The following is a 25,905-nucleotide window of genomic DNA, read 5'->3' on the forward strand; positions in this document are numbered from 1 at the left end:
ATATTTTGAACGTTTCTGAGATCCCAGTCTGGAGACTTGTCTGCTATAATGGCATTATACATCAGAGGCATTGGTTCTGTCTCTTGCCATTTTTAAATGTAATTAGCGCAGTATTCAAGGGTCGTTCATGACATTGTTGTAAAGAAAGACACACTCTCTGTTCTGAAAAAAGCATAATTTTCCAGTGAAGTCTTCCACAAAACTATAACGTACGTGATGAGAAGCCCATTACTAATACATAGCTGTAAAAATATAAATGCATTATGTAATGTAGCCTCCAGCCTAATACACAATTATGAGCGAGAGTACGCACCCATATTCTCAGGTATTATGCAATGCACTGGAGCCTTCGATAGGTAATTACTATTTATGGGCCATGTTCTTTCAACAGAACATTAAGACCACAATTATTTTGATTAACACATTTTCGTTAATGCTCAGTGTGTGCCATTTGTTAAAGCAGATGGGGAAAGCATAAAAAGTATGATGTAGGGTGAATGTAAAACTTTGAATAATGAAACAAATGTACCAGTCTGTTGACACATTTCTTAAAGAAGTCATCTTGAATTAGAAAAAAAGGGTCTACTTTCTTTTTCTGGGACAGCGCCACTCTTGTCCATGGGTTGTGTCTGGTACTGCAACTGATTCTCATACCCTGCCCTCTACCAGACAAGTAAGCTTGCCATTAGTCTTAAAGGCTATAGACATCTCAGGGGGGGAGATTTTCACAATTGCATTTTTTCATTTTTTTTTTCGGGGGGGGGGCGGGATATTTTTCTGTTCAGCTGGTCTTTATAAAATATTTTCAACAGTTTTTCCTCTACAGCTTTCAGTTTCAGTGTATCTAATAACCTTTCTGGGTTACAGTGAATACGTCAGGGACCTGCTGTGTCAGCTCAATCCCTTATTTCTGAACTCCTGATAGCTCATAAACACTCATTTAAAGCTCCTCACACTGATAACAATATAGAATGAGTGTTTATGAGCTGTCAGGAAAGTACAAATAAGGGCTACAGATCGAGCCATCAGAGAAGTTCTCTGACAGATTTAGTGTAAAGCAGAACGCATCAGTCTGCATAGTCTGCATAGAATGCGTAGTCGGTCAAGCATCATCTGATCTTGAGTTACCATAATGCTGCTTCTGATACTTGCCAACTTTTAAGAAGGGCTATTATGGGGTTTCTGAAAGTGGATGTATAAAGCAGAAAGCTTACAACAGGGCACAATATTTTGGACCCATGCCCCATATATTTATATAGGATACATCCCGAACCTACAGCATATTTAATCCCAAATAGTGCATGTGATCCCACCCCATCACACCCCAACATGTATACAGACCCTGTAAACTAATATAGGCCTCCAGACCAGACACCTAAATGAATGCAGGCACCCAGGGAAGACTCTCAAACCAAATAGCTATCACAGCAGGCTTGCCAACCACAAATTTTCTTTTTTCTGGACAACTTATTCCAAAATCAGGGATAGCCAACATTTTTTTATGAACAAATTGGAAAATCATAATGAATGATAAAGATTATAAGTAATCTATGTCTATAGCTCAATATACTGAATATATACAAGAACTCATTGTCAGCATTTAGTCTAGTCAAGTACCATCAGCCTCAAAAAATCAGGGACACATCTATTTTTGTTCGCAGACACAGGTAAAAAGTTGTCTATTTTTACAAACTGTCCAGAAATTTCTGGTTGGTTGGCAATCCTGTATCCTAGGCACCAAAAAAAAAAAATTCCTACAGATCAGAGCCCTTGACCTGAACTAATTCTCAATGTAGATTAGAATTCTAAATAAAGTTTCTCCAGATTAGACTCCCCCTTAATACAGATCCCCATCTCCAACATACAGGCCATAGACCAGACATATAGTGCATTTGGAAAGTCCTCAGACCCTTTAATTGTTTTACATTTTGTTATCTTGCGGCCTTGTACGAAAATTAAAAAATCTAGTTTAACCCCTTTACTCTGCACTCAATACCTCATAATGAGAAAGTAAAAATAGAATTTTAGAAATGTTTGCACATTTATTGAAAAGGAAAAACTAAAATTTCACATGGACATAGACCCTATGCTATGACATTTGAAATTTCTGGAGGCCTCTAATTTTTCCTGATCATCTTTGAGATGTTTCTACACCTTGATTGGACATGATTTGGAAAAACACAACCCTGTCTATAAAAGGTTTCAAGTCTGACGATGCATATCAGAGCAAAACCAAAGCCATGAGGAGGAAAGAACTACCTGTAGAGATCAGAGATGAGATCGTGTGCAGGCACAGATCAGTGGAAAGGTACAGAAAATGCTGCTGCACTGAAAGTTCCCAAGAGCACAGTGACCTCCATAATTCTTAAATGGAAGAAGTTTGGAACAACCAATACTGTTCATAAAGCTGACCGTCCGACCAAACTAATTCATCGGGGGAGAAGGGCTTGGTAAAAGAGGTGACCAAGAACCAAATAGTCACTCTGTCTGAGCTTCAAAGATCCTTTGTGGAGATGGGAGAAACTTCCAGAAGGTCAATCATCACTGCAGCAATCCACCAATCTAGGCTTTATGGCAGAGTGGCCAGAAAGAAGATACTCCTTCGTAGAAGACACATGTACCTCAAGGACTCTCAGACTGTGAGAAGCAAGATTCTGTGGTGCGATGAAACCAAGATTGAACTTTTTGGCCTCAATTTTAAGCATCATGATTGGAGGAAAACATGCAATGCCCAATACCATCCCTACAGTGAAGCATGGTGGTGGCAGCATCATGCTGTAGGGGTGTTTTTCAATGAGTGGAAAAAAGGAGATTGGTCAGAGTTGAGGGAAAGCTGAATGAAGCAAAGTAAATATATATTTCTCATTATGGGGTACTGAGTGCAGAATGAGGGAGAAACATTTATTTATTTTTTAGCACAAGGCCCCAACATAACAAAATGTGAAAAAAGTTAAAAGGTCTGAAGACTTTCTGAATGCACTGTTTGAATACTCACCTCCCATTTTGTGTACTCCTATTTACTCCAAAGCACTGCAACAGACAGGGTGCACCTATCCTTTCTGTTGCCTGAGGCAAAAATTAAAACACTGTCCCCCTCAACACCCCGCTAAATTCTCAACCTAACCCCTTCCCTCCAGCCCTACTATTAAAGACGAACTTGGAAAACACTATATACAGTGCTACAAAACATACAGAGTACCGTAATACAGCGTCACATACCTATTACATCCAGTGACGTCCTCTTTCCTCATCTTCTCCATTCAGACCACACCATCATAATGATTTCTTTCAGCCATCTCTCGTCTCTGCACAGTTTGACAAACAGACATCTTAGTTTCCTACTTTTCCATCCTCCTCCCCACCTTCTGAGCACCCAATCCTGCCATCCCCAATACTGTGCCCACTATGCTTCTAGAAACTATACTGAATATAAATAGTAGTACCACACAGATAGTGCCCTCTTCAATAATTATTGGCACAAAGTGCCCTAAAGAATAGCGTAAACATAATGTCCCCCCAAAATAATTGTGCTAATCTGATACTGTGCCAGGGTGCCCCCCCCCCCCCCAACTGTAACAGTCCTCCCAAAAGTTTCACCAATACTAATAATTCTCTGCCAGAGTTCAATATCTGGTAACAGTGCCACCAATAGTAATAATGTTCCACATTTTGCCCCCAGAAATAATAATGCCCCCATAGTGCCCAATCTAGTAATCATCTTCTCCACAGTTAGTGCTCGCAGTAGAATGTCCCCATAGTGTCCCCCTTAGAATGTGTGCCAATACTAAAATGCCCCCTTATGTGCCAGTGCAAAAAATGCTCTCTTATAACATGTCAGTACAAAAAAATTACCCCCAGTAGAACGAATGTCCCCACAAAGGTCCCCTTATAATGTGTGCCAGTTCAAAAATGCTCCTTTTTAGAGACCCCAATGTCCCCATAGTGCTTCCCCCAGTTACAAAATAATGACCTCTCCCTATTGTGGCCCAACAGCATGCTGCTAAATAAAAGTAATAAATTTAAATACTTACCTCCAGTCTACTGTCAGCAATACTGTGCAAGACCTGACCTGTATGCAGCCCGGCTCAAGCAGCGCGATGATGATGATGACCCTGGCCTCTGATAGGCTACAGGAACTAGGACTAAAGCCTATTAGAGGGAATGGTGGGCCAGGGAGACATCGCCCCCGTGAGAACAGTGATTCAGTAGAATATGCAGAGATGAGCATTTTTACAATAGAAGCGCTCATTGCCCATGGCCCTTCTGCTGCCCCCCACTTGCTCCTACCTGGCGCCGCTTGAGGCAATCGCCTCACCTCGCCTCATTGGAGGTGCAGCCCTGGCCACAGATTATAATCTGATATTGGCTCTAGGATCAGTACTTAGTCTATGGTGGAGCCCAGGAGTGAAGAGTGTAGAAACAGGAAAAAGTGAATACATACAGAACCCAGGAAATCTTGCCTATATATGTGAATAACCCTGGACGTTTTGGGAGAACTATGATCCTCAACAATGTATTTTGCCCTCCAATATTAGTTCACTAAGAGAATATAAACACCTATCTTCTGCTCTAGACTGACGTGGTGTAAAGTTCACCTGAAACAATGGATTTCTCACACTTCTTTTGGCACATCTTTGCTGAATTTTATAGGGAAACTGCATGTATTCTGCCCCCTATTGATCCTAAATGGTAATCTGTACTGCATTCATAAGATAGCTGATTTCAGTTCTGTCCATTCTTGAAGTGGTTTCCACACAGAAACCAAGGTGAGAATCTGCATATGGATTAGTCGCTGGATTCATTGCTCTCAAACTACAAATTTGATTTTACTTCTATATATTTCGCACTGAATGAACATACTTTTAGGCTATAGTCACATTTGTTAAATACATTATTCTAATTAAATCAGTTCCATTTATCTGAATGGGGTTGTTTCTCCATCATGTGCATGGATTTCTGCAAGCCCTAGTTAGATTAATGGGACACCTGCGGAAATATTTACAAAAATCTCTTAAAAGGGGTTCTTCTAGATTTAACAATCGACCTATACCTATGGTTTAAGAGTAGCTTGATGGAAATGGGCAACAGAACAACACAGCTCCACCCACTTTGTACTGGACAGAGCTGGTTAACGCTACTCCCATTCCCTTGAGTGTGGTATGGGGTATTGGACCCCTTTAAGGTCAAGGAGAAAGTTGAATACATTCATTCATGCATTGTCTGAAAGGATGGTGAATTAACCTGTCATGAGAGCAAAGCAAGTAGATATGTAGTCGGCTGGAATGCAGAGGGAAGTTAATTCTGTAGATGGACAATTTAAGGCTTTAGTAAAGTAAAGGGAAATAGAACAGTGAAGGCCCTGAAGAATAACACACTTTGAGACATCCTCATAACTCTGAAATGTGACACAAACTAATATTGGAGAGTTTCTCTAAAACAATTTATGAGTCTTTTGCTAGATTGTGCATGGCTACCATCCATAGTCCAATGTTCTTCCATTCTATCCACCCCTCCACCATCACTTTCACCCTAAAGGGGTTGTCAGAGTGTTTTACAGTAGTAACATTAGGGGTCTTTTATGAATAGATATACGCCAATTTTTGTGACTTCTTTCCCATCCACGCAACGTACGCTAGTTCAAAAAAATGTTTAAGGCATAGAAAATTATCTAAATATTCGCCAGCAAGTGAGCAGGTGTAGATTTTGGCAAGCGGTGGATGTGCCGTAAGAGCCTGCCTCCTCATAACTTTAGGGCTAGCGCAGGTTTATTAGGACCGGTGTCTAAATCACTGGTCTTAATAAAAGACCCCAATAATTTATAAAGTTTAAAAAAAGACATAAAGTACATCCACCCAGTTCAGCCTGTTATCCTGCAAGTTGATCCAGAGAAAGGCAAAAAAAAAAACATGAGGTAGAAGACAATTTTCCTTCTTTCAGGAAAAAAAATTCCTTCTCGACTCCAATCAGGCAATCAGAATAACTCCCTGGATCAACGACCCCTCTCTAGTAGCTATAGTCTGTAATATTATTACACTCCAGAAATACATCCAGGCCCCTCCTGAACTCTTTTAGTGAACTCACCATCACCTTCCCAGGCAGCCTTCTCATTGGCCCACAAGCAAGAAGGGAGGTTACTGTTGAAAAAAAAAAATCTAGAATATTCAAAATTACGAATATACAGTCAGGTCCATAAATATTGGGAAATCGACACAATTCTATCATTTTTGGCTCTATACACTACCAATGGATTTGAAATGAAACAAACAGGATGTGCTTTAACTGCAGACTGTCAGCTTTTGTTTGAGGGTATTTACATCCAAATCAGGTGAAGGGTGTAGGAATTACAACAGTTTGCATATGTGCCTCCCACTTGTTGAGGGACCAAAAGTAATGGGACAATTGGCTTCCCAGCTGTTCCATGGCCAGGTGTGTGTTATTCCCTCATTATCCCAATTACAATGAGCAGATAAAAGGTCAAGAGTTCATTTCAAATGTACTATTTGCATTTGGAATCTGTTGCTGTCAACTCTCAAGATGAGATCCAAAGAGCTGTCACTATCAGTGAAGCAAGCCATTATTAGTCTGAAAAAACACAACAAACCCATCAGAGAGATAGCAAAAACAGTAGGCGTGGCCAAAACAACTGTTTGGAACATTCTTAAAAAGAAGGAACGCACCGGTGAGCTCAGCAACACCAAAAGACCCGGAAGACCACGGAAAACAACTGTGGTGGATGACCCAATAATTCTTTCCCTGGTGAAGAAAACACCATTCACAGCAGTTGGCCAGATCAAGAATCTTCCAGGAGGTAGGTGTATGTGTGTCAAAGTCAACAATCAAGAGAAGACTTCACCAGAGTGAATACAGAGGGTTCACCACAAGATGTAAACCATTGGTGAGCCTCAAAAACAGGAAGGCCAGATTAGAGTTTGCCAAATGACATCTAAAAAAGCCTTCACAGTTCTGGAACAACATCCTATGGACTGGTGAGACCAAGATCAACTTGTACCAGAGTGATGGGAAGAGAAGAGTATGGAGAAGGAAAGGAACTGCTCATGATCCTAAGCATACCACCTCATCAGTGAAGCATGGTGGTGGTAGTGTCGTGGCGTGGGCATGTATGGCTGCCAATGGAACTGGTTCTCTTTTATTTATTGATGATGTGACTGCTGATAAAAGAAGCAGGATGAATTCTGAAGTGTTTTGGGCAATAATATCTGCTCATATTCCGCCAAATGCTTCAGAACTCATTGGACGGCGCTTCCCAGTGCAGATGGACAATGACCCAAAGCATACTGCAAAAGCAACCAAAGAGTTTTTTAGGGGAAAGAAGTGGAATGTTATGCAAGGGCTAAGTCAATCATCGGACCTGAATCCGAATGAGCATGCATTTCACTTGCTGAAGACAAAACTGAAGGGAAAATGCCCCAAGAACAAGCAGGAACTGAAGACAGTTGCAGTAGAGGCCTGGCACAGCATCACCAGGGATGAAACCCAGTGTCTGGTGATGTCTATGCGTTCCAGACTTCAGGCTGTAATTGACTGCAAAGGATTTACAACCAAGTATTAAAAATTGAAAGTTGGATCTATGATTATTATTTTTATGTCCCATTACTTTTGATCCCTTAACAAGTGGGAGGCACATATGCAAACTGTTGTACTTCCAACACCATTCACCTGATTTGGATGTAAATACCCTCAAATTAAAGTTGACAGTCTGCAGTTAAAGAACATCTTGTTCATTTCATTTCAAATCCATTGTGGTGGTGTATAGAGCCAAAAATGTGAGAATTGCGTCGATGTCCCAATATTTATGGACCTGACTGTATATCACTATATTCTAAATATTCGTGAATTCTCGAAGTGCCGATATTCGCGATTAATATTCGCTATTTGAATATTCGCGCCCAACACTATGCAGAAGTGGTAATGCACCTCTGGGGGGTTACAGAGCCACCAAGCCAGTACCTCTTAGAATAATCCTGGTGTGATTGGCTGCTAACCCTCAGGGATCAGAGACACCAGTGCATGGCTCCAAGGGAGCGGGCAATACACTTAGTCAAGATACAAGCAGAGGTCTGGACCGGCAGAGTTACGCAAATATGTGGAACAGTCTAAAGGTCAAGGCAGAGGGCACTGGATCAGGCACGTGTCTAGAGATGATCAAACTTCTTAAAATTAATTTTGTCCAAAACATTGACTTTTGTGGCCGAATCAATTCTACCTGAATCAAAAGTGCTCTAATTGGTCTGAAAACTAGTATATGACACTCTTAGGTCTCCTTGGCTTGTTAGGACCAAGTGTCCAAAAATTATGTTTTTACAGGGCTAGAATGCATGCCTTTATTTATACACACGTGTTAATTGTCAGAAGAATAGCGCCAGCAGTAGCAGCACAGCATGGAACAGACAAGGAAGTAGATATGTGTACGGCCGGGGTGGATTTTGCCATAGAGCTTACAGGGAAATTTTCTGGTGGACCGATGCCCATGAGGCTGCCCTGAGCCCTCCTGACGGCCGGCAAATGGAAGTTTTTGAGGGTGTATTTTGTGCTGCTGGGGCAGTATTTTGTGATGGACTGTGGTATTTGGGTCTGTTGGGGTGGTATAATGTGTCACAATATGGTATTGCTGGCCCTGCTTTCCTTCAATTCGGACCCGACTACAAAAAAGGGCCACTTTTAGTATTTTTTCCAGGGCCAATTTAAGTTCCCAGTCCACCTCTGTGTACGGCTGTGGGGTAGAAGTAGTAGGAGTGGTGGCTGTGTAGGGGAAATAGTAATGGCAGTAGGGATAATGGAAGTGGCAGTAAGAGGAGCAGCAGACAGTAGCAGCTGTGGCAGTAGCAGCTGCAGTAGCCTTATGTAATGGAATATGATGGTTGAATGATCTGGCTGGCGATAAATAGCCACCATTAGCAATGGCATATCTATTAATAAGCCACAGTTGGATGTGTCTGAAAATCCTTACAGATCCATTCCTTATTCATTTTGACAATGGTGATGTCTTGTACATACGTAGAGTACAACTTTGTCCATTTAAGTGTAATGACTCTACCGGCTGCTCTGAAAACCTTCTCTGAGATGACACTGGAGGCTGGACAAGACAGTACAGAGAGAGCAAACTGGGCCAGTTCCGGCCACTATTCCAATCTGCCTGTCCAGAAGTCCATGGGGTCAGGAAACATGGTATGTGCTGGGGAAAGGCCGGAACCTAGGTAGAACTGAACCTGGTTTTTCAGGCAGTATATCTCCATTTGCTGATTTGTGTCAGCCGGGCATGGCACATGAAAAAATTGCTCCATCATGTTCATGAGACCTAATTGCTGCAGCTGTTGCTGCATTCCTGCTGCTTGTGGTAGTGGAGATAGTAGGAGGTGGTGAGATGATTGGTCATCATGGCCAGTATTGTCGACATCATGAGCCTCGTCCTCTTGCTCCTCCTCCAGTGGTAGCTCATAATCCTCATTATCCAGTTCCTTTCTCCATGTGGGACACCAACAGCTACAGCGTGGTAAGCAAGTTGCAGAAGCTGTTCTTCTTCTGCCATACCTTGTTGCATCAGCGAGAGCATCTTCTTTACGATAAATACTAGAGGAATTATATCTTTGATGCCACAGTCCCTACTGACAAATTTGGTGACCTCTTTGATGGGCCTGAGAGAACATGAAATGCGTTTCTCATGAGCTGCCACTGCCTGACCTTAAAATAACACGTGCTTCCTGTTGAGGTGGTCTGATGCATGGTTAAATCATTCGCCACTTTACAGTGCTGGTGCAGACGCTCTCGCATATACAAGGTGGAATTCCAGTGAGTTGTAACGCTGCAGATCAAGCGTTGCAATGGAATGCTATTCTGTCGCTGCAAGTCCAGGAGGGAGCTCCTTGTCACATAAGAATTGCTGAAATGTGAGGACAGTCTCCTGGACATGACCAGCACCCTGTGCAAGCCACTATACTTTTTTAAAAGGTGTTGCACAAATAAATTTATCACGTCCACTATGCAGGGAGCATGTTTTCTTTCCCCCAAATGCAGCCCAGCCATGATGTTCCTTCCAGGGGTTATTCGAAACAAAAAAAATGTCTGGGCCCCTCACACTGAATGTATTTACCTGGCTCCCCGCATTCTGCACTGCTCCTGCTCCCCACACCGCCGCTGCTGCTTGCTAGGGAGGCTCGTCCCCGTCCCAGTCACCGCCTACCATTGGCTGCCGCCCCCGACACTGGATGCTTTCCCGCGCGCACAGTGAGAAGCAGCAGCAGCGGTGTGGGGACCAGGAGCAGCGCAGGGAGCGGGGAGCCGGGTAAGTATATTCAGTGTGAGGGGCCCAGGAATATGGAAGACAGTTTTTAGTTTCGAATAACCCCTGGCAGGAACATCACGGCCGGGCTGCATTTGGGGGAAAGAAAACATGCTCCCTGCATAGTGGACGTGATAAATTTATTTGTGCAACACCTTTTGAAAAAGTATAGTGGCTTTTCAATAATTTCAATAATAGTTTTGAAGCAAAAAAATATAAATCATATTTTAGTGTCTCCATTGTCTGAGAATCCAAGTTTTTTTTATTTTTCAACCGATTGTCTTAGGTAGGATCTAATTTTTTGCGGGATGAGGTGATGGTTTAATTTGTACTATTTTGGGGGGCAGACACCTTTTTGATCGCTTGGTGTTGAAATTTTTGTGATATAAGGTGACAGAAAATGGCTTTTTTTGGCACTGTTTTTATTTTTATTTTTTTACGGTGTTCAGCTGATGGGTTAGGTCATGTGATATTTTTGGAGCTGGTTGTTACGGATGTGGCAATACCTAATATACATACTTTTTTAAATTTATTTAACTTGACACAATAATGGAATTTTTTAAACAAAAAAAATGATGTTTTAATGTCTACATGTTCTGAGAGCTATAGTTTTTTTTTACTTTTTGAGCGATTTTCTTATGTAGGGTCAAATTTTTTGCGGGATGAGGTGACAGTTTTATTGGTACCATTTTGTGGGACATAAGCCTTTTGATCACTTGGTGTTGCACTTTTAGTAAAGTAAGGTGACAAAAATGGCTTTTTGACACAGTTTTTATTTTTTGCGTGTGTTTATTGGACGGGGTGGATCATGTGATATATTTATAGAGCCAATCATTATGGACGCAGTGATACCTAATATGTGTGTTTTTTCCATTTTTTAAAAATTTTTATTAGAAAATCAGGGGAAAGGGGAGTTTTTTTTCTTTTTTTACTTGAAACGTTATTTTTTTACTTGAGTAATACACTAACAGGTTGCCTAGGAGACGCAGCCTGGGGCTGGATCTCCTCGGCCCCTGTAGAAGGCAGGTCCCGATGTCATGCAAGACATTGGGCAGCCTGTGCATGGCATTGGGACTGCCTTGTTACCCATCGGGTCCCCACCACAGCAGCGCGGGGACCCTATGGGCTCCCTTACCCGCCGTATGCGTTGACCGCGGCATAGAAGGGGTAAAACCCGATGCCGGGGGATAAAGCAGGGGCCCGGCTATCAGGGACTGCCGAGCCCCTGCAGTGATCGGGCGCACCCCCTGATCACCATGATGTAATAGTACGTCAAAATGCAGCAAGTGCAGTAAAGGGGTTGTCCAGGATTACGATAGGAATTGACAGATACGCTCATGTCATTGCTTACCTCATGTACATTTTCCCCATGCTTTTTACTTTCAATTTGGACTCTCTTGACCTGTTTTCACCATGTAAACAAATCAGTCTGGTTTGTACCATCCTGTATGTAGCACTTCCTGTTGCTGTATCCAACCAAACCCATGATGCACTTCTCCTTTCTCTGCAAGCTGCAGCACTGCTGCTAACAATGCTCAGGTAGTTTAAAGCTTCTCCCACCTAGCTAGTTACATAGACACTCACTTATCAACGCCCATGTTCCTGCCTTAACACGTCTATGGACATAACATCACAGGAAATGAGAAAAGGCTGCATGGACATGATCATGTGATCACAGCCCAGAATAGAATATATAGTAGGAGTAATAAAGATAAAAGAAAAACATTACAAAATGACAACTATCTTCATAAATTATTATTTTAAAGGATGGTGATTCAACATGGAAAACTCATTTAAAGGGGTATTATCAACACGCCGTTTCATACTTACCTGCTCCCGGCGCGCTGTCCACTTCCTGGTTTCGGCACTCGGCAGGGGGCGGGCTCCATCTTGATTGAAGTCTTCTCCCGGCCGGGCCGCACGCTGGACTGAACGCGCACGCCGAGGCCGTGCATGCGCCCTGGTGACTTCTTCCTGGCAATTATACTATACTGGCCAGGAAGAAATTACCATAGCGCATGCGCGGCCTCGGTGTGTGCTTTCGGGACTGCGCGCGGCCGGCCGGGAAAAGAGAAGAAGTTGTCTGCGCAAGCGCGGCCACCGCGATTCCTGAGAAGAGCGGTGGCCGTAACCAGGGGAGATGGAAGACAACAGTCAGGTAAGTAAATGTTTATTTTCTTCTAAGGGGTGGGAATTAGTTAATTAAATATACAGTGTATTTAGAAAAATTATCACTGTTAAATCATTAACAGATTTAACAGTGATCATTAAGATGAGAATACCCCTTTAAGCTTCGTAAAGTTGCCTGATGAAGACCTCAATATGAGGCTGAAACACATAGTATCTTATGAATAATGCATCCAGTTTTTCAGAGCTCTTGTATTTATGCACAACTCAAATAGGTGACCATTTGCAGCAATCTTGTGCAGAGGATGGGAGCGGTAGTGGCCCTGATGAGTTGAGATGCAGTGTCACAGTGTACTCCCTCAGGCTGTTGCTTCCTGGGGTTTGCCAAATGTGCATAACTGATACAAAGGATACATTTTTTTTACAGGATACTTTTCTTTATTTTTCTGTTCTTCTGACGGATTAGAAGAATGGATGTGAACTCAGCCTTAGAAGTAGGAACTCTCACATGTGCTTTATCAACCCCCCCCCCCCCCCCCCCCACTATCTGAACTGGAACTCCCCTCTTCTCTTCTATCTAGTCAGGACATCCCCACCCAGCCCACTCCTACCCAAAGGGGGAAGGGGGAGGGACAAGGTCATTAACCCTGTTCCTACCAACCTTTCCCAACCATACCTTCCTCTGGTTGGAATGAATGGCCAATACATTAGAATACATAACAACATTATAGCTTGCTGCTTTTTTCCAAGTGCTGATTTTTATAAGTGCATTGGAGATATTCAGGAGACTAACTTAGGCTAACTCAGAGCTTATCCACTGTAGCAGAACTTCAGCGGTGTTTCTGGTGGATACTCAGACACTGTGTTTCAAAACAGCAGAACTTCAGCGGTGTTTCTGGTGGATACTCAGACACTGTTTCAAAACAGCAGAACTTCAGCTGTGTTTCTGGTGGACACTCAGACACTGTTTCAAAACAGGTGAGGAATTTGTTAGACAGGTTATCACTATTGTCTGATTGCAAATGAGCATAGGTGATTAAGGTGTTAAATTTGATGTTGGGGGAGGAGCTTTTGTGGGAGTGTGTGTATATATAGCCAAATAATATTAGCTTGCCTAATTATAGCTTGCTGCTTTTTCCAAGTGCTGATTTTTATAAGTGCATTGGAGATATTCAGGAGATAATCTGGAGGTGGATACAATCTAAACAAGTAAGATTTGTTTGTTTATAATCTTTCCCCTCTTTAAAATGGCAGACCTGGTTCTGAGCAGGAATTGTTGTGCTTTTATTTCAGGTTCCACTCTTCAGAGGTTTGGATGCTGTCTGATCTGTAGACAGCTCTCCATAATGCAGCAGGAAATTGCATTTTTGAAATCTGAGATATGTAAATTAACCGTTAAACAAACTCAGGCTGAGAACGATGCAATGTCACTGCCACAGAGGCCCCCTAGAAATGGAAGATGGGTTACTGCAGGTTCTGGTAGACAGAGTTGTTGATAGAAGACATGTCCCACAGTCTGTGGCTCTCCATTATTCATTTGCAGCCCTTTCAGAGTGCAAGAGCAACATGGAGGATGGCTCAAGCACAGTGGGTGAGAAACAATCATCTCCCATACCTAAAGTATGCAAGACTGCAGCCAAAGACAAAAAGGAGAAGGTGAGGACTGATAGTAAGCAGCTGTTGGTGGGCGATTCCATCATAAGAGGTGTGAAGTTTGAGGAAAATGATGTTGTGAGATGTCTCCCTGGTGCTACCGCTAGCAGGGATAAAGAAACAAAGAATAAACCCAGGGTGTCCCAAGAAAGGGGGAGGGGAAGGGCAGGAACACGATGTTCGCCCAATATACCCCCAATGGGGACACACAAAGATGAAACTCGGCAAAAAGCTCCCGAGCTAAATGGCAGAAACAAAGGAAACGGAGCTCATAGTACCAAAAAAGTATATCATTTATTGAGACATGATAAAATGACATGAGTAAAACACATGAATAAATGATGCCATAGACATGATTAGAAGCGGAGGACAGAAAAAGAGACGCCACCCTGGGGGGAAAGAGCACACGGATCTAAAAAACACGGTACAAAGAGGGTATAGGGCACATGGACATCAATAAGGAGTCAATGCTCAAAACCATGTACAAGATACAACTAAAGTGGAGTACCAGGTGAGCCACCTGTCTAACGCATGAACACCTCTGTATATATAATATAATCATTGGTGTGCAGACAGCCTGTGCACTATAAAATTATGCTGCAGACCAATGAGATGTAAAGATAGATGACAATAATAAAAGTAACCAGAGGGAAACAGCAAGAGACAGGAACTCACCAGAGAAAAGAACCATGTGCCAGAACGACCAGGGTGGCGCTACCTCAACGCGCGTTTCGGCGTACCTTCGTCAGGGGGTGAAGCAGGGATAGACGATGGATCCCTAATATTGTTAGGCAAGCAAATCAGGAAAGGGAGGTGGATGTTATTGTCTATCTTGGGACAAATGATCTGGCTTGCAATGAGGTTTCAAAGGTGAAAGAAGCTTTTCACACACTTGTAAAGGATATACGAGAGGTTGCATCAACTGTTTCATTCTCTGCAGTTTTGCCTATGCATAACCTTCAGCATGACAGGAAGATGCGCATTAAGGAATTCAATGTATGGCTTGGTGAATGGTGTCTGAACCAAGGGTTTGGCTTTGTGTCTCATGTTAGCTCTCGTTGGAATGGAAAAGAACTGTACAAGAAAGATGGTTTGCATCTTTCTCTCAAGGGAACCAATGTCCTCAGTAAACAGTTCCAAGTATTTGCTAAGGAGCATTTAAACTAGGAAAGGGGGGCAAAAGAGTGATAATTCAGCAGTCCGACTGCCACCCGGAACAATGCCAGAAGATGCCAGTAGCACAAAGGTTAAGAAATGACAAGCTCAGATTCTTGTCTACAAATGCTCGCAGTTTAGGGAATAAGATCAATGAACTTGAGGCTTTAATGGCATCTGAGAATATAGATTTAGTGGCTGTTACTGAGACGTGGTTCAATGAGAGTAATGACTGGGATATAACAATACCAGGGTTCTCTCTATACAGGAAAGACAGAGAAGGCAAGAAGGGGGAGGGGTGGCCCTGTATGTGAAAGATAGCATGAATTCTAATTTGAAACAAGTTAGCGAGACCAATTTAGAGTCAGTTTGGGTTACTTTGCAGCTTGATAATCATAAGGTAACTCGTGTAGGTGTGATATTATATATAGACCACCTAGCCAAGTCAAAGAATTAGATGATCTACTAGTTGAAAAAATATCTAAAATGACATTGAAGGGGGAAGTTATCATTATGGGAGACTTTAATCTTCCTGATGTAAACTGAAAAACCAAAATAGCTAGTTCTGCCAGGAGTACAGATATTCTAAATTCCCTACTGGAATTATCTCTACAGCAAGTAGTTGAGGAGCCAACCCGGAAGAAGGCCATTTTAGATTGAGTATTAACAAATGGGAATTTGGTATCTGATATTACTGTAGGGGAAAGCTTGGGATCTAATGATCACCAGTCAGTGGGGTTTACTATAAGTACAGTGACTGTGTCACACCACACAAAAACAAAAGTTTTAGATTTTAGAAAAACTGACTTTTCTAAAATTAGACTAGTGGTATACAAGTCCCTATCAGATTGGAACAGTTTCAATAGAGTACAGGAGAAATGGGACTACTTAAAAGTGGCACTATTGAAGGCAACAGATAATTGCATTAGGCTTGTCAGTAAAAGCAAAAAAAAAAGGAAGAGTCCACTGTGGTACTCAACAGAAGTGGCCAAAATCATTAAAAACAAAAAGATAGCATTTAGTAATTATAAAAACAAAAAACGAGGATGACAGGCAAATTTATAAGATTAGGCAGAGAGAGGCCAAACAAGTTATAAGAGCTTCTAAAGCACAGGCAGAAGAGAAATTTGCTCAGTCAGTGAAAAAAGCCGATAAGACATTCTTCAGATACATAAATGAAAAAAGGAAACTAAAACAAGGAATTAACAAATTAAAAACAAAAGAAGGAAGGTATATGGAAGAAGATAAAGAACTAGCTGACTGCCTTAATGAATACTTCTGTTCAGTTTTTACAAAGGAAAATGAAGGAAAAGGACCTCAGTTAGGAAGGAAGACTAATGAATCTTTTGATGCATGTGTCTTTACAGAGGAAGAGGTTCTAAGTCAGCTGTCTAAAATTAATACAAATAAGTCACAGCGGCCTGATGGGATACACCCAAAGCTATTAAAAGAGCTCAGCGGCGAACTAGCAAAACCATTAACAGATTTATTTAACCAATCACTGGCAACAGGAGTCGTCCCAGAAGATTGGAAATTGGCAAATGTTGTGCACATTCACAAGAAAGGTAGTAGGGAGGAATCGGGTAACTATAGGCATGCGCCATGGTGACTTATTCCTGGCCAGTATAGTACAGAGCCGGCGTGCGCGTTCGCGGCTCTGTACTATTCTGGCCAGGAAGAAGTCACCATTGTGCATGCGCGGCGGCGTGCGCGTTCAGGACAGCGAGTGGCCCGGCCGGGAGAAAAGAAGGAGTCTTCTGCGCAAGCGCGGCCACCGGGATTCCGGAGAAGAGCGGTGGCTGTAACCAGGGGAGACCGAATGACAACAATGAGGTAAGTGGGGATGAATTTTCGCCTAAACGGTGGGAATGGGTTAATCAAATATATTTACAAAAATGATCACTGTAAAATCATTAACAGATTTAACAGTGATCATTATGATGGGATAACCCCTTTAAGGAGAGGATTGTGGAACATCTAAAATCCCATGGATTGAAAGATGAAAAACAGCATGGGTTTACTTCAGGGAGATCATGTCAAACTAATCTTATTGATTTTTTTGATTGGGTGACTAAAATAATAGATGGCGGAGGTGCAGTAGACATCGCTTATCTGGACTTCAGTAAGGCTTTTGATACTGTCCCTTGGAAAAAAGACGAGACAGAGGGGATATGATAGAAACTTTTAAATACATAAAGGGAATCAACAAGGTAAAAGAGGAGAGAATATTTAAAAGAAGAAAAACTGCTACAAGAGGACATAGTTTTAAATTAGAGGAGCAAAGGTTTAAAAGTAATATCAGGAAGTATTACTTTACTGAGAGAGTAGTGGATGCATGGAATAGCCTTCCTGCAGAAGTGGTAGCTGCAAATACAGTGAAGGAGTTTAAGCATGCATGGGATAGGCATAAGGCCATCCTTCATATAAGATAGGGCCAAGGGCTATTCATAGTATTCAGTATATTGGGCAGACTAGATGGGCCAAATGGTTCTTATCTGCCGACACATTCTATGTTTCTAACACATGGTTCATTGCTTTTATTGTCCGTGATTTCCTGATGACCCTAGAGAAGCACCATCCTTGGTCTTTTTTCTCATTTTATTGTAAGCCTAGGTACAAAGTAGATACAGCACTCAAATATGTAATTATGGGCACTGACAGGCAGGCAATTTTTCTTCAGTAAGGTATTTTGTGAAAGAGGGCTCCTCGCCCGGGAAGAGGTGATTTACTTAGTGAAGCATCACATCCGATGCAGACTGCAAAGGTTACAGCTAAAACGTCACAGGCCTCCTCATATGATTTACTCATGTAAGGAAGGGATGGAGGGAAGAGGGGGGTTTACTGCAACCCTGGACCTTGGCTGCTACCATGGGACAATCAATGCGTAGCTTTACAAATAAATCGCTGACCCCCTCTGGCAATGAAAGCATTAAATAGCATTTCTTTCTGAGGCAGCTCCAGTGGGGGTCTCCATTAGGCAACTGAAAATGAAAACGATGTCAGTTGTCAATAAAATGAAGTAATTTAAACTGAAAAATGATCTTGTGCAGTGTATACGATGAAAGGCAAATAGCTGCGGTAGGACATGTATACAAGAGTGTGGAACTTCTATGCTGACAGCATTCGATTATTTTATGAGTGCATCCTATGGCGGTCATGTCCCCTCATATCTGAGCCTCAGTATATGTTTGGTGACAACTGGGCAATGTTGTGTGTCTACACTTTTTCTGATTGCTAGGCTTTGGGGTAACAACTTAGGTACTAAAATCACACACTCTGCCAATGACAATACTAGACTTTCTGGATGGGTAAAGAGTTAGTTTCGTGCCCAATATATTCCCCCACAAAAAAAAAACAACATTAAAGGGGTTGTTGGACTTTGGAACGATTTGAAGCATCAGAAGAACTAAACACGGGTAACATCTGTGTCATGTCTTTGTGCCCCACTGAACAATGTGATCGGCTTAAAACCGGTCAGGTAGGTGACAGACTCCCTTTAAGAGGTTGCCCTTCCTTCAATTTGGCAACCCCTTTGGTGTGGACCTGTGCAACTGAACATAAAAAAAAGAAAGACTCACCTGTTCGCCATTCTGCCGTTCACCCAGGACCAGGAAACATAGAAACATAGAATGTGTCGGCAGATAAGAACCATTTGGCCCATCTTCTGGGTCAGGTCACAGAGGATTGAGCAATACATCATTGCTGTAACTTAGCGTTCAAGCCACTGTGACCACTGAGGCCTGTAACTGATGGCAGTGGTCACATGACTCAGCCACTTCCTGGTCCTGTGGGGACCAGAAGTGGCCAGGAAAAGTGCAACAATGGGACAGAGGACAGGTGAGTCTTCCTTTTTTCATGTTCAGTGCCTTCAGGAGCACAAGTCTGGACCAAAGGGCACCAGTTACTGGCGTGAAATTGGCGCATGCGCACTGCATATCTCTGTGCCTCTGACCAGAGTGGGCAGAACAGTGCGCATGCCCGGGCCAGGCAGTGATGCGCGAACAGCCTATAGGGAAATATGATGTCACAGGGCTGGCCTGAGCTTACCTAGGGGCGGAGTTAGGCGCGAGTGAGGCGGGGGAATTTGGGCACTTTCAGAAAACTCTCCGCCCCTGGGCACTTGCGACGGCTCATTAGCATATGATAAAACTACTTTTTGGGCGATTTGAAGCATCAGAAGAACTAAACACGGTTAACATCTGTGTCATGTTTTTGTGCCCCACTGAACAATGTCACCTGTTTGAAACCGGTCAGGTAGGTGACAGACTCCCTTTAAAACGGGTAATCTGTTTTTTTTTATTATGGATGACCTATCCTCAGGGGTGTAGGATCTTATATCAGCTGTTTGAAGAGAAAGCAGTGCTTGTATAAGCGCTGCCTTCTCTTCACTGCGTACCTGCTCCCCGTCGACATTGCAGCAGTGAGCAGGTGTAATTACAACATAGTCATCCCATTCACTTCCGTGAGATGGCTCCGCCCTATTTCAAAATTTCTACATCACTTCATTTTAAAAAATCCGACACGTAAAGTCAGGGCCACTAGGGGTCTCATTTCCACACAATTTGCAGTCCACTGCCTGTTGTCAGGCAAGATCTGTCAACGGTAACAGAGACTCAGAAGACAGCTGAGAGGAAGTGGGGTGTGTGAGAGCTGGCTGTGCTCCTGAGCCTGAAAAAAGAACTGCTTGTACACTGCTTCTGAATAGCACAGGAACCTTCTCCCTTTCTGTAAGTGTGATCTATCACTCCTTATTTGTTCTGTAAGCTCCAGGGCAAAAACAAACACAGTGTGAAGTAAAGGAAAAGATGTCATAGCAGTACAGTGCTGGCAGAAGGAAGACATCATCTGCTTCTGAGTGACATGTATCTATCTGTGCAGCTAAAACAAGGTATAATGTGGCTGAAAAACATTAAGGAAGCCCAAACATAACTGTTCCTTCACAGATATGATGGTACAAAGAAGCATGGCCATTATGCAATTTTTTGTTTGAAAACTCGGGTACATCTTAAAGTGGAAATCTGTAAAAACTGTAATGTAACTCCACAATAATGTCATCATGGATATTATTATCTGCTGAACATACATTGTGACATCATAATGGAATACTGGATACATTTTGACATCATAACGGAATCCTGGATACTATCATCTGATTACTATACATTGTTACATCATAATAAAATCCTTGATAGTTTCACCTGCTGACCATACATTGTGAAATCATAATGGAATCATGGATACTATTATCTGCTGACCAAACATTGTGACATCATAATGAAATCCTGAATACTATTATCTGCTGACCATACATTGTGAAATCATAATGGAATCCTGGATACTATTATCTGATGACAATACATTGTGAAATCATAATGGAATTCTGGATACATTATGACATCATAATGTAATCATGGAAACTATCATCTGATTACTATACATTGTGACATCATAATGTAATCCTGGATACTATCACCTGCTGACCATACATTGTGACATCATAATGGAACCCTGGATACTATTATCTGCTGACCATAAATTGTGACATCATAATGGAATCCTGGATAATATTATCTGCTGACCATACATTGTGACATCATAATGGAATCCTGAATACTATCATCTGCTGACCATACAATGTGACATCATAATGGAATTCTGGATACTATTATCTACTGACCATACAATGTGACATCATTATGGAACCCTAGATACTATCATCTGCTGAACATACATTGTGACATCATAATGGAATTCTGAATACTATCATCTGCTTACCATACATTGTGACATCATAATGGAATTCTGAATACTATCATCTGCTTACCATACATTGTGACATCATAATGGAATCCTGGATACTATTATCTGCTGACCATACATTGTGACATCATAATGGAATATTGTATACTATTGTCTGCTGGTCATACATTGTGACATCATAATGGAATTCTGGATACCATAATCTGCTGACTATACATTGTGACATCGTAATGGAATACTGGAAACTATTATCTGCTGAACATACATTGTGACATCATAATGGAATCCTGGATACTATCATATGGTCACCTTACATTGTGACATCATAATTGAATCCTGGATACTATCACCTGCTCTGACCATATATTGTTACATCATAATGGAATTTTGGATACTATTATCTGCTGACCATACATTGTGACATCATAATGGAATCCTGAATACTATTATCTGCTGACCATGCATTGTGACATCATAATGTAATCCTAGATACTATCAACTGTTGAGAATACATTGTGACATCATAATCGAACCCTGGATACTATTATCTGCTGACCATACAGTGTAACATCATAATGGAATCCTGTATACTATTATCTGCTGACCATACATTGTGACATCATAATGGAATCCTGAATACTATTATCTGCTGACCATACATTGTGACATCATAATGGAATCCTGGATACTATTACCTGCTTACCATACATTGTGACATCATAATGGAATCCTGGATACTATTATCTGTTGACCATACATTGTGACATCATAATGGAGTTCTGGATACTATTATCTGCTGACTCTACATTGTGACATCATAATGGAATCCTGGATACTATTATCTGCTGACCATATATTCTGACATTATAATGGAACCCTGGATACTATTATATGCTAACAATACATTGTTACATCATAATGGAATACTGGATACTATTATCTGCTGAACATACATTGTGACATTATAATGGAATCCTGGATACTATCATATGATCACCTTACATTGTGAAATCATAATGGTATCCTGGATACTATTATCTGCTGACCATACATTATGACATCATAATGGAATCCTGAATACTATTTTCTGCTGACCATACATTGTGACATCATAATGGAATCCCAGATACATTTTGACATCATAATGTAATCCTGGATACTATCATCTGCTGATTATACATTGTGACATCATAATGTAATCCTGGATACTATCAACTGCTGACCATACACTGACATCATAATGGAATCCTGGATACTATTATCTGAAGACCATACATTGCAACATCATAATGGATCCCTTGATACTATCATCTGCTGACCATACATTGTGACATCATAATGGAATTCTGAATACTATCATCTGCTGACCATACATTGTGACATCATAATGGAATCCTGGATACTATTATCTACTGACCAAACATTGTGACATCACAATGGAATCATGGATACCATCATCTGATGACCATACATTGTGACATCATAATGGAATCCTGGATACTATAATTTGCTCACCATACATTGTGACATCATAATGGAATCCTGGTTATTATTATATGCTGGCCATACATTGTCATATTATAATGGATTTCTGGATACCATAATCTGGTGACTATACATTGTGACTAATAATGGAATCCAGAATACTATAATCTGCTAACTCTACATTGTGACATCATAATGAAATCCTGAATACTATTATCTGCTGACTCTACATTGTGACATCATAATGTAATCCTAGATACGATCTTCTGCTGACCATACATTGTGACATCATAATGGAATTCTGGATACTATTATCTGCTGACCATACATTCTGACATCATAATGGAATCTTGGATACTATCATCTGCTCACTTTACATTGTGACATCATAAAGGAATCCTGGATCCTAGTATCTACTGACCATACATTGTGACACCATAATGTAATCCTGGATACTATTATCTACTGACCATACATTGTGACATCATTATGAAATCCTTGATACTATCATCTGCTGACCATACATTGTGACATCATAAAGGAATCCTGGATACTTTCATCTACTGACTATACATTGTGACACCATAATAGAATCCTGGATAATATTATCTGCTGACCATACATTGTGACATCATAATGGAATCCTGAATACTATCATCTGCTGACAATACAATGTGACATCATAATGGAATCCTGGATACTATTATCTACTGACCATACAATGTGACATCATTATGGAACCCTGGATACTATCATCTGCTGAACATACATTGTGACATCGTAATGGAATCCTGGAAACCATCATCTGCTGACCATACATTGTGACATCATAATGGAATCCTGGATACTATAATCTGCTCACCATACATTGTGACATCATAATGGAATTCTAGATATTATTATCTGCTGAACGTACATTGTGACATCATAATGGAATCCTGAATAATATTATCTGCTGACCATACATTGTGACATCAATATGGAATCCTGGATACTATTATATGCTGACCCTACATTGTGACAACATAATGGATCCCTGGATACTATCATCTACTGACCATACATTGTGACACCATAATGGAATCCTGAATAGTATTATCTGCTGATTCTACATTGTGACATCATAATGGATTCATGGATGCTATTATCTGCTGACTATACATTGTGACATCATAATGGATCCCTGGATACTATCATGTGCTGACCATACATTGTGACATCATAATGGAATCCTGAATACTATTATCTGCTGACCATACATTGTGACATCATAATGCAACCCTAGATACTATTAAATGCTGACCCTACATTGTGACAACATAATGGATCCCTGGATACTATCATCTACTGACCATACATTGTGACACCATAATGGAATCCTGAATAGTATTATCTGCTGATTCTACATTGTGACATCATAATGGAATCATGGATGCTATTATCTGCTGACTATACATTGTGACATCATAATGGATCCCTGGATACTATCATCTGCTGTCCATACATTGTGACATCATAATGGAATGCTAAATACTATTATCTGCTGACCATACATTGTGACATCATAATGGAATCCTGGATACCATTATCTGTTGATCATACATTGTGGAATCATAATAGAATTTTGGATACTATAATCTGCTGACTATACATTGTGACATCATAATGGAATCCTGAAAACTATTATCTGTTGACTCTACATTGTGACATCATATTTGATTCCTGGATACTATTATCTGCTGACCATAAATTGTGACTTCATAATGGAACCCTGGATACTATTATATGCTGACCATACATTGTGACATCATAATGGAATCCCGGATACATTATGACATCATAATGGAATCCTGGATACTATTATCTGATTACTATACATCATAATGTAATATTAGATACTATCACCTGCTGACCATACTTTGTGACATCATAATGGAATCCTGAATAATATCATCTACTGACCATACATTGTAACACCATAATGGAATCCTGGGTAATATTATCTGCTGACCATACATTGTGACATCATAATGGAATCTTGAATACTATCATCTGCTGACCATACAATGTGACATCATAATGAAATCCTGGATACTATCATATGATCACCTTAAATTGTGACATCATAATGGAACCCTGGATACTATCATCTGCTGAACATACATTGTGACATCGTAATCGAATCCTGGAAACAATCATCTGCTGACCATACTTTGTGACATCATAATGGAATCCTGGATACTATAATCTGCTCACCATACATTGTGACATCATAATGGAATCCTGAATACTATTATCTGCTGACCATACATTGTGACATCATAATGGAATCCTGGATACTATCATCTGCTGATTGTACATTTTGAAATCATAATGTGATCCTGGATACTATCATCTGATTACTATACATTGTGACATCAAAATGTAATCCTAGATACTATTACCTGCTGACCATACATTGTGACATCATAATGGAACCCTGGATACTATTATATGCTGACAATACATTGTTATATTATAATGGAATACTGGATACTATTATATGCTGACAATACATTGTGACATCATAATGGAATCCTGAATACTCTTATCTGTTGACCATGAATTGAGACTTCATAATTGAACCCTGGATACTATTATATGCTGACCATACATTGTGACATCATAATAGAAACCCAGATTCATTATGAAATCATAATGTAATCCTGGATACTATCATCTGATTACTATACATTGTGACATCATAATGTAATATTAGATACTATCACCTGCTGACCATACATTGTGACATCATAATGGAATCCTGAATAATATCATCTGCTCACCATACATTGTGACATCATAATGGAATCCTGGATACTATGTCAACTGAAAATACATTGTGACATCACAATGTAATCCTGAATGCTATTATCTGCTGACCATGCATTGTGACATCATAGAGGAATCCTGGATACTATTATCTGCTGATCATAGAATGTGACATTATAATGGAATCCTGGATACTATTATCTGTGACCATACATTGTGACATCATAATGGAATTCTGGATATCATAATCTGATGACTATACATTGTGACATCATAATAGAATCCTGAATACTATTATCTGCTCACTCTACATTGTGACATCATAATGGAATCCTGGATACTATTATCTGCTGACTATACATTGTGACATCATAATGGAACCCTGGATACTATTATATGCTGACAATACATTGTGACATCATAATAGAATACTGGATACTATTATCTGCTAAACATTCATTGTGACATCATAATGGAATCCTGAATACTATCATCTGCTGACCAAACTTTGTTACATCAGAAAGGAATCTTGAATAGTATTATCTACTGACCATACATTGTGACATCACTATGGAATCCTAGATACCATCAACTGCTGACCATACATTGTGACATCA

Source organism: Bufo bufo, chromosome 6 (assembly GCF_905171765.1).
Source record: "Bufo bufo chromosome 6, aBufBuf1.1, whole genome shotgun sequence".
Classification (NCBI taxonomy): Eukaryota; Metazoa; Chordata; class Amphibia; order Anura; family Bufonidae; genus Bufo; species Bufo bufo.